Here is a 15,176-nt window from a genome sequence, read left to right on the forward strand (position 1 = left end):
CCCTTAGCGTTAAAATAGAAATCTCATAAAGGCACATTGAGCCCTGTTTTAATAACTTGCTTATATCCGACATATATCGGTATATTGACTTGAGATGCATATGTTTAAAAAGAAAAATGAACAATGTTCATATAACCAAGTATGTTATACAAAAATACCAAAGGTCAACCAACAGTGAAATCAATCAACCACATATGCATCTCAACCTACTACTATATAAAAAGACATAACAATTGACAAAGAAAATAAGCATAAGCTTATACCAAATAACCATGTGCATCACCTCCAAATCAATATTTAACATGTGAGTAAATCACACAAAATGATATAATCTACCAAAAATAAATTCGCGTATAATGACCATACTTCTTGCATTTAACATAATTCACCTTCTCTTCAACTTGATAACAATCAGAAGAATAATGACCATACTTCTTGCATTTAAAACATTGAACTTGTGTTTTCCATCGGTCTCCGTTAGATCTACTATGTCCACGGCCTCTAAAAGATCTTTGATTTTGATCTTTTTCTTCAAAGTTGTTGTGACTTTTTCTGCCATGGAAACCATGTCCTCGGCCTCGAAATCTTCCACGATCACGACTGCCATTACTTCCTTCTTTTGAATCTTCTCGACCATCCTTCAAAGAAAGCTTAGTTTGAAGAGCCTTCTCTACTGGTTCATTTCTCTTGCTAAATCTTTTCTCGTGGGCATTTAACAAACCCAAGAGTTCATCAATTGTCATCTTCTCCAAGTCTTTTGACTCCTCGATGGCACAAACAATATAGTCAAATTTCTGATGAAGTGATCGGAGAATTTTCTCCACCACACGAACATCTTCGATCTTCTCACCATTTCTCTGAAGTTGATTCACTACGGACAAGACTCTAGTAAAATAGTCAGAAACTAGTTCACCTTCCTCCATCTCTAAATCTTCGAACTCATTTTGAAGTGTTTGGAGTTGCACCTTCTTCACCTTCTCTACTCCCTTATAAGAGTTTGAAGTATCTCCCAAGCTTGTTTTGAGGTCGCCGCATCTAAGATCTTCTCAAATGCTGATTCATCAACTCCTTGGTAAATAAAGTAGAGGGCTCTACTATCTTTCTTACTAGACTCTCTAAGAGAGTCTCTCTATGCTGCTGATAGCGCACGTTCATCTTCAGGCTTTTCAAAGTCTTTCACCACAACATCCCAACAGTTTATTGATCCTAATAGAGCATTCATTTGAATGCACCAGTTTATAATTTTTCTTGGTGAGTTTAGGAGCAACAAACGGGATCATTCCATTGGAACTCATCTTAGCTCTGATACCAATTTGATAATAATATTTGGCCCAGGATAAACAATTTGGAGGAGGATAAAATTATTCTATTAAATTTTCTTTCTTTCTTCTTTTCTTGACTACTTTCAACTTACAAAACACACATATATATACTACTACAATGATTCGTAGATTTCCTAATAAAGACTCTTGGATTTCCCAACAACATTCATGCATCTACATATTCATGTATTTGACTCCTCAAACAACAAAATGATCTTCTCTATTCCCAAGATAATTCAATCAAGTTTATTTTCAACAGAAATGTGGGCTCTGCTCAAAACAGAAACAGTCTCCGAATCAATTGGCATGACCAAATCAACCAGGAACATTTTAGCCTCTGGTGGAATATCCACGGGCACATGTCCTTTGAGCATGCTAACAACTAGCTCCATACTAGGCCTAAGGACAGCCCTACCTTGTATGCACTAGATTGCCACATAAATCAAAAGCCTAACTTGAGCCTCATCGACTCCGCCATCCTTCATCAATCTCTCATCCACCACATCCATTAACTTCCCTCTCATCTTCTCACTCACAACCTTTGGGAAATAGAACCATGTCCTCTCAGAAATGTTTCCATCATCAAAAAATTCAAAGTTCCTTCGACCTCCAAGAATCTCCAAGATTACCATTCCGAAGCTATAAACATCAGACTTCTTTGAAATACCTTCTCTCGAGAACCACTCGGGAGCTAAGTATCCTCTAGTCCCTCTAATAGTAGTAACAACCCTGCTTTCATATTTGCCCATCATTCTTGATATGCCAAAATCTGATACATGTGCTCTGAAGTTCTCGTCAAAGAGAATGTTCTGTGGCTTTACGTCTATATGAAGAATTCTTGAACGAAAATCATGATGAAGATATATAAGCGAGAGCCTCGGCAACATCAATTAATTGCAACTTGATATCTCATAGCCCATGATACATAACTTCCATTTTCTCTCTTTCCGGGGAAAATCCAAGAATCAAGGGTGTTAGGATATACGTCAACAAGAACGCCTCGAACGGAGACGCAATACACACCCAAACGATTTTAGAATCACAAAATAAAGACACAAATTCAATCACAGTACTCACAGATATAATGCGATTCACTTTTACGGAGCTACTTCACGGTACAACGATGACACCCGGTTCTTTTATATTCCAAAAGAATTAGATCAAAGAGAACACCCTCTCTTGATCAAGATACACTCTAAGAATTCTCACAAACTCTCTCCTTGATATTAGGAAAAACTCTCTATTTTACCTTTCTCTCACTCTTCTATAAGAGGAGTTATTTCTAGGATGAGTTTTTCCTGAAGAGTTTTGGCCATATTTATAGTGTTTAGAAAACACTATGCACTAATAAAATTTGCGGCTGCTTTCAACATTTACAGTGTTTGGGAAACACCATGCACTATTTATAGTGCCAAAATCATTGATTTTGGTTTGTGTGGCCCGCCCACTTTTTCTTTCAACATTTGCGACTGTTTTCCACTGACAATCTCCCACATAAAGATTTGATTGAGTATCAAACATATCTTCACACCATTCTTGGTTGTATCATCTGAATATCTTGTATTTTTGGAGTCTTGCACAGTCCTTAACGTTCTTAACGGAGGCCATATGAGGTTGCACACAACCTCACCTTCTCGAGTGAAACTAGCTTGGTCAGCATATCGGCTAGATTGTACCTCGTATCAATCTTCACAAGCTTGAACTCGTTCCTGCTTTGTCATCTCCGTATGACATGATGCTTCACATCAACATGCTTGGTTCGAGCATGGAATGCATCGTTATCTGACAAGTGAATGGCACTCTGACTGTCGTAGTGGATGAAGTATTTCTCAAAGCTTACCCAAAGCTTGAGAAGAAAAGCTTTCAACCATAGTAACTCCTTTGCTGCCTCTGCTGTAGATATGTACTCCGCTTCGGTTATCAACAAAGCCACAGTATCCTGTAACTTGGATCTCCAACTTATCGCTCCACCACCCAAGATAAAGATGTAGCCTCTCATGCTCCTTCTTGAGTCTATGTCCCCGACGTAGTCTGCATCACAAAGGCCCTCTAGCTGTACATACGCCCCGCCATACTCAAGATAACGATCGGACTGTTGGACTCATGTTTATGAGCCTACTGCCTATTCTTGTTTTGATGATTACAAATAATTCCTAATAACGTGTGTCGAGTATTTGTATTTTTTTTATTAGGTAATCTACACAAATATCCATATCGGAGGTTGGATGGATTGCACCATAACGATCATATCAAATGGAGGTTGGCGAAAATAGTGGAGTGAAGTCATTGCACATTCAAGTCTAATTCAAGATCAAGATTCATCTGTAGCCAAGTTGAGCTACATTGAAGATCAAGATAGCTTCGGTAAATTAGTTTAGGGTTTATACTTGTGTGTAGATACTTTAAAGCTCAATATCATTTACACACACACACATTTTATGAGTTTATCTGTTTTGGGTTTTATCTACAAACAAAGTTTTTACAAACAAATAAATTTATGTTTATATACATATATGTTTGTTTTCATGTGGATAAGTTATTTTATTTTAATTATATAGATATGAAACAAATATACATTCATATACATATTCATATGTTTCATATTCTATTATATTTTGAAATATATTGTGTTTTTGGTTTATAAACTTAACAACTATAGTTTATATCTTTTATTAAGTCTATAGAATCACTTTACAAAGTTTTAAAAGTTTGTTTAAAACATTTTGTCAAAAACATGTCTTGTTTAGTTTTCATGTTTTGGACATTTTTGTAAAATGAAGAGATTTCTCATTTGGGAGGTGCAATTCCAAAAATACTTTTTGTAACATGTTTATTATCATGTTTACAATTATTTCCCAAAGTTTTATCTTTTTTAAAATTTATTTACTATTTTTAAAAGGGGTTTAAAATTAGATTTACTGTTTTTATCTAGTTGATAACTTGTTATCAGTCGACTGATGTGTTTCATCAGTCGACCGATGAAATCATCTAGAAAGTACAAAAGTTTTTATTTTTGTGACTGATAAACTATCAGTCGACTGATGAGCTCATCAATCGACTGATGAGCTCTTCAGTCGACCGATGAGTTGTGAGCTGCCTCTAACGGTCGGCTCATCAGTCGACTGATACTGTTCATCAGTCGACCGATGGCTTTCCAATGGCTAGTTTTTCTAGATTTTTAGGTTTTTATTTTTTTTGTCTTTTTCCTTAGTTTTCTCTTGGTTTTGGGTCTTGTTCTATGATCCTATATATTCCTCATACCCTCTAACTTCTGAGGGTAATTAATAAAGTTTTTAAATAAGTTTAAAAGGTATTTAAAGTTTTTTTAAGTGTGTTTATAAGTTTTGTTTGTGAAGAGATTCTCACAAGAGGAAGAAGAGATCATCCATTCGTGTTTGGGTTTTCATCTCATCTCTTTCACTCTTGTTATCTTTAGAGAAGTTTTCTAAACTCAATCTCTAGCTATTCATATGTTTGATTATCATTTCCATAAGGTAGATTTTTATATTGAGTTTAGTTTGATTTTATTGATACTCTTTGTTTACACACACTACCATTGAGTTTATAGTATTTTCATACCTTGTATAATTTGGGTTGTGGTGAGTGTGACATAGAGTGTGAGATTACATTGAGTTCTCATCCATTGTAGAGAACAAACAATTTGTATTTGTGCTTTATTTGTGAGTATCACTTTGTAATGCACAAGTACACCAAGAGGAGTGTGTGGTGAGGATGTAGTCGATACTAAGAGGAGTGGTGTCGGTAGTAAAACCTAGGGAGAGGTAGTAAAGTCGAGCACTTGAGGGAGGTGATACGTGAGGACCAACACTTGAGGTGGTAGTTTGTATGATTACATTATCAGTGATTGTGAACGTTGATCGGTGAGCATTGAAAACCGATATTGTAAGGTGTAAATGTTTTTCGGGTGAGCGTTAAAAACCCGGTTGTGATAGTGGATTTCTCCCCGGGAGTGGAGAACGGAGACATAGGTCGGAAGGACCAAACTCCGTGATCATTTTCGTGTGTTTGAGTTTGCCTTAGTGTTATTATTTGTGCTTATCATTATCTCATTCTATATCATCATTGTGTATTACTCATTGTTTATATTACCCTATCACATTTGCATCTTGTTTATTTCACCCTTGTTTATATTGCTTATCCTAGCATATATATCTTGTTGCATATTATTTTTGCTTGGATATTTGTTAATTAGTTTTAAATTACCATTAATATCGGATTAGATTAGCATTCACCCTATTCACCCCCCCCCCCAATCTGCCCCGCTATACTCAAGACAACGGTCAGACAAGCTTCTCAAGTAGCATAGAAGCCACTTGACCGCACCCCAGTGTTGCTTCCCCAGATTGCTCATGAGCTCACAACTCCCACTCCTTGTAAAATATCTGACCTCATGTACACCATCGCATACATTAAACTCCTGACGGCAGATACGTATGATATGTTGGACATGAACTCATGCTCTTCAGCAGTCTTTAGTGCTTAGGTTTTCGATAGCTTGAAATGGTTTGCAAACGGCGAGCCCACCGGTTTAGTTTTCTTCATGGCAAACTTTTCAAGAATCTTCTCAATAGAGGTCTTCTGAGACAACCTCAGCATCCGTGCTGATCTATCTCTGATGATTCTCATCCCAAGAATCTAGTTTGCTGGACCCAGATCTTTTATCTCGAAGTACTCGGAGAGACGCCCCTTGAGTTCCTCAATGCGGCCAAGTCGGGCCCAGCAATCAACATGACATCAACATAAATCAAGAGTATCACATAGGATTCGCTATACCTCTTGATGAAGTAGCAGTGGTATGTGTCGCATTTGAGAAAACTGTTCTCCTCCATAAAGTTCTCTAACTTCATGTACCACTGTCACGAAGCTTGCTTCAGGCCATACAAGCTCTTACGCAGGCGACACACGAAGCCCTCCCTGCCTCATTCCTCGAAGCCCATTGGTTGATACATATAGATCTATTCCTCCAAATCTCTATGAAGGAATGTCGTCTTCACATCCATCTGCTCTAAATAAAGATCTCGAACTGCCACAATGCTCAGCATAGTTCAGATCGTGGTCAACTTGACGACGAGAGAAAAAATATCAGAATAGTCTATCCCTATTTTCTGCTCATAGTCATTCACTACAAGTCTCGTCTTGTAGCGTCTCCGTCCATTGGCTTCATCCTTGACTCGATAAATTCATCGATTGTGAAGAGCCTTTCGCCCTCTTAGAAGCTTTACGAGCTCCCAAGTCCCATTCTTCATCAAGGATTTCATTTCTTCCTCCATGGCAGACTCTCACTCAACCCGAGCTTTGCCGGTCTGCTGTACCTCCTCATAACTCTCTGGCTCATCATTGTCAGTTAGGAGAAGATAATTTATAGTGGAAAGGTACCTTTCTGGCACCCTCGGATTTCTTAAAGCTTTGCGAACTACGATTGGTAGCTCTGCTGGATCCTGTTGCTATGCATCCGACACGTTCTCTTGGTCTCCGTCTTCTATGTTGACTGGTATCTCACTGTCATCCTCACTATCAGCAATATGTGGAAAAAGAGGGGGAGATAGCTGACTCCCACTCACCTCTTTTATCTTGTACACTGCATCCTCATGGAACACGACGTCACAACTACGCACCACCTTGTGTGCATCGTGATCCCAAAATCGGTACCCATACTCATCTCCTCCATAGCCTATGAAAGAGAGCTTCTTTGATTTTGGATCAAGCTTTGACCGGTCTACATGATTGGTCATGACATAGACGTCACAACCAAATACTCGTAAGTGTTCTAGCTTCAGCTTCTTTCCGGTCCAAGCTTCTTCAGGTATCTCATAGCTGAGAGCTGTTGATGGCTCATGGTTGATCAAGTATGCAGCAGTATTCACAGTATCGGCCCAAAAACTCTTGAGCAATCCGGAGTAGATCCTCATACTTCTGGTGTGCTCCAAGATAGTGCGATTCATACGCTCCGCCACTCCATTGTGTTGAGGTGTGCCTAGAATTGTCTTCAGTCTCCTAATTCCATGGGACGAGCAAAAGTTCTCAAACTCCTGGCTATAATACTCGCCTCCATTATCAGACTTCATACACTTCAGCTTATTACCTATTTTGTTCTCCACACAGGCAAGCCACTTCTTGAAGATGATAAAAACATCTGACTTATGCTTCAAGAAGAACACTCGCAGTTTTCTAGTAACATCATCAATAAAAGTGACAAAGTAAAGAGAGTTGCCAACAGATGGGACTTGCGTAGGTCCTCACACGTCGGTGTGCACCAACTCTAATTTCTACAGTTTTGGAGCCTATCCGATCTTGTTGAAGCTCACCTTCTTCTGTTTGCCTAAGATATAGTCCTCACAGAAAGTCAGATTGATCTTGCTCAGACCTAGAAGCCTCTCTCCCGTAGCCATAATATGTATCCCCTTCTCGCTCATGTGGCCAAGTCGCTGATACCAAGTCATGAAGTCGGCGGATGCTGATAATGCTTATCCTGCAGCAAGCAAGTGATCGATCTTCCCATTGGTGATATAGAGAGACCCCTCGCGTTTGCCATGTGCTACCACCAGGGCATCTTTGGACACCTTCCAGCTTCCCTGCTCGAAGGATACTCTGTAACCAGAGTCAGTCAGTTACCCGACTGATATAAGATTCTGCCTGAGATCTGGTACATGTCGAACGTCATTCAGCGTCATGGTGGTCCCGCCCTCAATCTTGAGGGTATAGTTTCCCTTCCCGAAAACCTTGTAAGGTTTATCGTCACCAAGATAGACTGTCTCCAAGTCCTTCTTCACGAACGATGAAAGCAGCTTTTGTTGTGAGGTTGTATGGAAAGATGTGCTAGAGTCGATGACCAACGCATCGCTTTTGTCTTCTAGGGATAGGAGAAGCACATCCGAATCTATTTCGTGCATGAGATTGGCTATACCATCAGCCTGATTATCCCCTGCTGGTGCTGGAACAAAAGCTCTGCAGTCCCGTACAAAGTGACCCTTCTTTCCACATCTGAAACACTTCCCTTCATCATAACCTTTCTGGTCCGGCCCTTTAGACTTCCTTCTAGACTTTGATCAGCCTCATCGTCCCCTACCCTTCTTCTGCGCATGTCCTCATGCCTCGACATGCAGAGCACTCCCACTGCTAGAGGTTTCAGCTCCTGAGACTTTGCGACGAGATTCTTAATCCAGAATTGCCACAATCACCGTGTCGAGCTTCATCTTGTCATTGTCATTGGCATTGCTCACCGCCATCACCAAATTCTCCCACGAACCTGGTAGACAAGAAAGTAGCAGAAGAGCTTGGATATCATTGTCGAACTTGAGATCCACTGTAGTAAGCAGTTGCACCACAACCTAAAATTCGTTCAAGAAGTCCGCCACACGAGCTCCTTGCTGCATCTTTAGATTGAATAACTTCTTCATCAGGTACACCTTATTTGAAGTAGACGGCTTCTTATATAGCGCCTCTAAGGCCTCTATCAACTCCTTTTGGTGGTGGTCGCATGCGAGACGTTGTAAGTCACATGCTGGTGAAGGTTGAGCCTGATGGTGACAAGTGTTTTACGATCGAGCATCTTCCACTTATCGTCGTCCATCTTCTCAGGTTTCCCCACCTCTCCATGGAGGGGTAGGAAGAGATCCTTCTGGTACAAATAGTCTTCTATTTGTATCCTCCAATATCTAAAATTTTAGCCGCCGAACTTCTCAATTCGAAGTCTGTTGTCTTCAACTGTAGATCTCATGGTGAAACGTTACGTCTTTCCCGAATTGTATTTGTGAATAGTAACAGTACTTATGAATGGTACAATACTTGTGAATAGTATCATACTCATGAATAGTACCTAGTACCTTAAAAGAGTAAATGATAATCTAACTTATTTTCTGATGTGGATGATTCACTTTTAGTGGCAGCCACAGAACATACGATAAGAAGATATATGTACTCTAAGTCAAGCTCTGATACTAGTTGTTAGGATATACGTCAATAAGAACGCCTCAAACGGAGACGTAATACACACCCAAAAGATTTTAGAATCACAGAATAAAGACACAAATTCAATCACAGTACTCACAGATATAACGTGGTTCACTCTTACGGAACTACACCACGGTGCAACGATGACACCCAGTTCTTTTATATTCTAAAAGAATTAGATCAAAGAGAATACCCTTTCTTGATCAAGATACACTCCAAGAATTCTTACAAACTCTCTCCTTGATATTAGGAAAAAAAACTCTCTTTTTTTATTTCTCTCACTCTTCTATAAGAGGAGTTATTTCTGGGATGAGTTTTTCCTGAATAATTTTGGCCCTATTTATAGTGTTTGTGAAATACTATGCATTAATAAAATATTATTAGTGGTGGGACCCGCCATCCTCTTAACTTCAAACTACTCAGCTTTCGGTGCCGAAATCTTTGATTTTGGTTTGTAGGGCCTGTCCACTTTTTCTTTCAACATTTGCGGCTGCTTTCGGCTAACAAAGGGATTCGTTTTGTATGAACTCATACGCAAGGAAGCGATAACCTCCAGGAACAATGCAATATCCGAGGATGGTAACAAGATTTACATGTTGAATAAAGACAATTGCAGCGATCTCTGATCGAAACTCTCTTTCTCTATATAATTCTCCCTCAATTCTCTTCACAGCAACGGGCAACCCATCGCCGAGTGCACCCTTGAATACGGAACCAGATCCACCTCTTCCTATTGGAGTTTGGAAGTTATTAGTTGCTACCTTGAGCTCTTCATAATGGAATTTCTTGGGCGAACCCCCAACTCTTCTAAGATAGTTGAACTCCAGTTCTGGGTTTTCTTCTTCTTCATCTGAAAACACTAGCCTGATGCTCGTCCTTTTTCCATTCTGGGCTATTGTTTTTTTTTTCACAAGAACTGATGAGCCAATCCTAAGGACGAGTACTAAATCAGCACCAGAACATATCAAAAATACTGTGAGAGGGGGCTCCACACGAACACATAACACAATAACAAAGATAAAGAGAGCAAATGTCGATAAAAGGGTTGCAAAGGTCATGAAAAGAGTTCTCCTGACACTAAGGTCATGAAAAGAGTTCTCCTGACACTTAGAATGTCTGGGCCACTAAAAAATTCATACCTCACGAGAAGGCAGAGGAGGATTGTAATGAATATAAGTGTATTTATGAGGCTTCCAATGAGAAAGAAGGCAAACAAGTCTTTAAGGGAGGGACAAAGAATGATGTTAAAGTGAGAGAGAGAGAGAGAGAGAGAGAGAGAGAGAGAGAGAGAGAGAGAGAGAGAGAGAGAGTCTTGGGTAAATTTCTCTTAAATTGAATATTGAGTGTGTACATATATATATACAAGTAGAGGAGGGTGAGGTTTGTCCTCATAACCAATATGGGATTAAACACACTACTAACACAATATTATCAACAGTCCCCCTCAAACCCATAATGGATCAAACAAAGTGAGTTTGCATACAAGAAACTGGAATCGATGAACGGGTAAGGCTTTTATGAAGAAATCTGCAATCTCGTCAGTGGTTGAGACATGAGAAAGTAGAATTGTCTTGTCCTTGATAACTTGTTGACAAACAAAATGAGTGTCTATCTCAATATGTTTGGTTCTCTCATGAAATACTAGATTATTAGCAATCTGGATGACACTCTTATTATCACAATAGAGAGGAGTAGGAGTCGTAACAGAAATATCAAAATCTCTGAGAAGACGACGAAGATGAATAATCTCTTTAGCTATTGTGGACATTGTATGATACTCTGCCTCGGTGCTGGAAAGAGTAATAATATCTTGTTTCTTACTCTGTCAGGAAATAAGGGAATCACCAAGAAATATACAATAACCTATGGTAGACTCCTGGTAGTGGGATCACCAGCCAAATTAGCATAAGAATATGCACAAAGCTCTAACTTGGATGTAGCAGGAAACAGAAGAAAGCGAGTGCTAGTACCCCGGAGATACCGAAGACTCCGTAATAAGACAGCATAGTGTGCAGAACATGGGGCACTAACAAATTGACTGACAATACCAATAGCATGGGAGATATCTGGTTAGAGATACACAGATTGACCAACTGGCTAATAAGATGTCGGTATCGGGTAGGATCAGATAGAGGCTCACCATTAGTAGAGCAAAGTTTAACATTCTGTTGGAGTGGAGTATGGACAGTTGCATCGTCAGTTAGCTCAACGTAATCTAGAATATCTGAGAGATACTTCTGTTGAGATAGTAGTACATCCCACGGGCCCTGAGAAATTTCTAGACCAAGAAAATAGCGAAGAGATCTAAGATCTTTCATGTGAAACTGTTGTTATAATTAAGATTTTGTGAACTATGTACCAGCATCATCATCACCTGTAATGATCATATCATCTACATAAAGGAGTAATAAAACTCTGCCACACGATGTAGTGCGAACAAACAGAGAAACATCTTGAAGACTCTCCATAAAGCCCGCCTTGAGCACGACATCGCAAAAACACTCAAACCAAGCGTGGGGTACCTTCTTAAGACCATAAATAGCACAACAAAGGAGACATATGTGTTCCGAATGAATATTAGACCCTGGAGGCAGTTGCATATATACTGTCTCAGATAAAGAGCCATGGAGAAAAGCATTTTTGACATCTATCTGGTATAAAGGCCAACGATGAGCAGCAACAACCATAAGTAGAATACGAACGGTGGGCATCTGAGCAACAGGGGCAAAGGTCTCCTCACAATCAATACCTTGTTCCTGAGTAAAACCTCGATCTACTAAACAAGCTTTCGAACGTTCAATGGTGCCATCAGGATAATACTTGACCTTATAAACCCATTTATAGCAAACAAGAGAGATCTCAGGGGGATAGGGAACAACATCCTAGGTATGTGTTTGCTTAAAAGCCTAAAACTCCTTAGCTGTAGCCTATCATCACTCTAGAAATTAAACTGCCTCTTGAAAGGACTTTGGCTTAACGGTAGTATGAATGGCAGCAAGAAAGTTATGAAAAATAGGTGAATAGGAAGTAACTGAAGTATACCAGGCAGGCATGATATATGCGCGTTTGTCTCAATGAAGAGCAAGAGGAACCTCAGGCAGGGGAGATGTTGGCGTAGGTGCGTGGAGATCAATTGTATTTTATGGAGTGAGTATTATGTCCACGGGATAGGGATCAGATGGTGTGAGAGAAGGCTCGGGTGAGGAAGAGTCAACAGAAGGAGATGAAGAGATGTCAGGGAGATCTCGAAAGAAAAACTAAGGTGAAGAAGTGGGTGATGCAGCTGACAGGGAAGTATGATCAGTAGAGTGGAGGAAATTAAAGTCATCAGAAGCAGAATAATATGGAGAATCCTTTTTGAACTGAACGTGACGAGATATATGAATTCAACGAGTTGCGGGATCATAACAATGATAACCTTGATGTTCTAAACTAATTCCTAAATAGACACAAGAAACAGCTATGGGAGACAATTTATCACATTCGTGAGATGGTAGAAGAATGAAACAGCGACAACCAAAAACGTAGACCAGATCATAACGGGGAGGATGAGTATAAACATGACTATGAGGAGTAGCACCGGAAAGAGAGCTAGATGGAGTGATATTAATAGCATGAGTAGCAGTGAGAATGACCTCAGCCTAGAAATAATGAGAAACAGAGTAAGAAATGAGCATGGATCGAGCGGTATCGAGTATATGATGATGTTTGCATTCAGCAATATCATTTTGCTCATGAGTGTAGGGACATGATTATTGAAAGATAGTCCCATGAGAGAACATGATAGAGCTCATGGCAGAGGATAGGTACTCTTTGGCATAATTAGAACAAAAAATATCAATATGAGATCGCCATTGAGTGAAAATCATAGCAGAGGCTTGATAAGTAGTAAGTACGTTAGAGCGATTCTTAAGTAGGTAAACCCATGTAAAACGAGAGAAATCGTCGATAAAACTAACATAATATAAGTAGCCATATGAATAAGGCAGAGGAACTGGCCCCCAAATATCAGAATGTACTAAATCAAGGAAGTGGATACAGATGTACTCATTTTAAATGGTAAAATAGTGAATTTAGTCAATTTACAACTAGTATATGACTTAATACTAGAACTAGATGATACATGACCAAGTACTCCAGACTGAATAAGACTCTCCGGTCTTTTATTAGATACATGACTAAATTGTCTATGCCATAAATTGGTAGGAAGCGAGGTAGAGTTTTTGACAAACAAACAGAAGCAATAAGAGAACGTGGACGTATGGACTCTGGAAGGTGAAGATATTCTAGAAAATATAGCTTGTGCTTCCTACGACCCACCCTAACCGTCTTGCCTGTCTGTTGATCCTTCACAAGATAAGTATTAGAAAAAAATGAGACAAGCAGGTCAGCCATACATAAAGAGCTAAAAGAAATTAAATTCAAGCACAACTTGGGAGCCACATAGACGGGACCAAGTGTTAGACGACCAGATGGATTATTTTTGGGGGTAATAGAGCCATACTGAGTGATAGACAATTATTATCTAGCAGCTGTGTAGATAGGATGAAGAGAAGATGAAGTGAAGATAGATGATAAAAGTAAGGTATTACAAGTCATATGAAAGGAACAACCAGAGTTAAAAATTCATAGAGCATTCATACCAGAGACAGAAGGGTTAACTGAAGAACCAGCAAAATGCATACAAGAGAGTTGTGCAGCGGATGTAGAGGTGATATGCTAAAAAGCATCAAGTTGACGGCGAAGACCTTCAATAGCTTGAATAGTAGAGTCTGAAGTGGTAGAAGGTATAGCATTAGCCATCAATCCTGGTGTATGAGAGGGTTGAGACTGAGGGGGTCACCGACCACGACCAGTACCATAGAAACGTAACTCAGGATGAAGCTTGAAGCATGTCTACACGTGGTGTCCTACCTTCTTGCAATATTTGCAAGAGAGCTTAGATCAAGCCTGTGGAGAGGGAGCCTGTTGAGAAGTATGATTCATAACAGGAGCAGTGAAAGGTACAGATAGAACAGTCTTGAGTGAAGAGGTAGGAGTGTTTGTTGACAAATTGAGTTGTGTTGTCTGTTGCTGGGTCTCATAAGCAGTGAGAGCTCCCATAACTGAGGCCAAAGTCGGAAATTAAGACTGATGAAGTAGTTGATCAGACATAGTTGAATATTCAGGAAGGGACTAAAACAGTTAACGCACCTCATGCCGCTCGTACCAGGCTAGCTATCTTCATATATGGAATCACGTCCAGTTCTGAGGTTGATGAGGGCCCGCTTCCTTCCCTAAATATCCAGTTCAGAAATGAGTAGCTAAAACCTGTGCAAGTAAAAATTCATGAGAGGACGGGGATTGGTTCCCTCGTTATACCTCTGACGATCAAGTCAGCTGGTGAACTTGAGTGGGGAAATGAAGAACTGCATAAGTTCTTAAGTGTAGTACAGCATGATTTCTTAGAAATTGCTTAAGGTAGCTTAGATTCAAGACCAGAGTATATCCGAGAGAAAAAATCCAAGTCCTCTCTATGATAGAATAGTACCTCTATTTATACTGGTAGTATAAGGGTAGAACTATCACTTTGGCTGAGCACAGGATGGCGATGAAGAAGTATGGCCTGACGGCTGTGTCAGCACCTACTTTACATATATCGCTCGACGAGTGACGGAGAGATCACTTTTGTATTAAATGTGAAGTGATTAGGGGCATGACGGTGCTGACGTGGTCTGATGAGTAATGAAGACTATCGGGGCTAGAGGCATGATAGTGCATGCCAAGCATTAAATGCAATGTTGACACGTTATCAGTGGGAAAGGCTCGATGTTGAAGTCATCCTTTGGCTTGGCCAAGAAGTAACATCTTTCGAGTCGACCCCGTAAAGTATCAAATAGCTGG

General features: G+C 39.8%; 1 pseudogene; it reads right to left on the reverse strand.

Annotated features, from left to right (window-relative positions):
- LOC109837882 lies at nucleotides 1,559-10,351 on the reverse strand (annotated as a pseudogene).

The sequence above is a fragment of the Asparagus officinalis genome, chromosome 1 (genome assembly GCF_001876935.1).
Source record: "Asparagus officinalis chromosome 1, Aspof.V1, whole genome shotgun sequence".
Lineage (NCBI taxonomy): Eukaryota > Viridiplantae > Streptophyta > Magnoliopsida > Asparagales > Asparagaceae > Asparagus > Asparagus officinalis.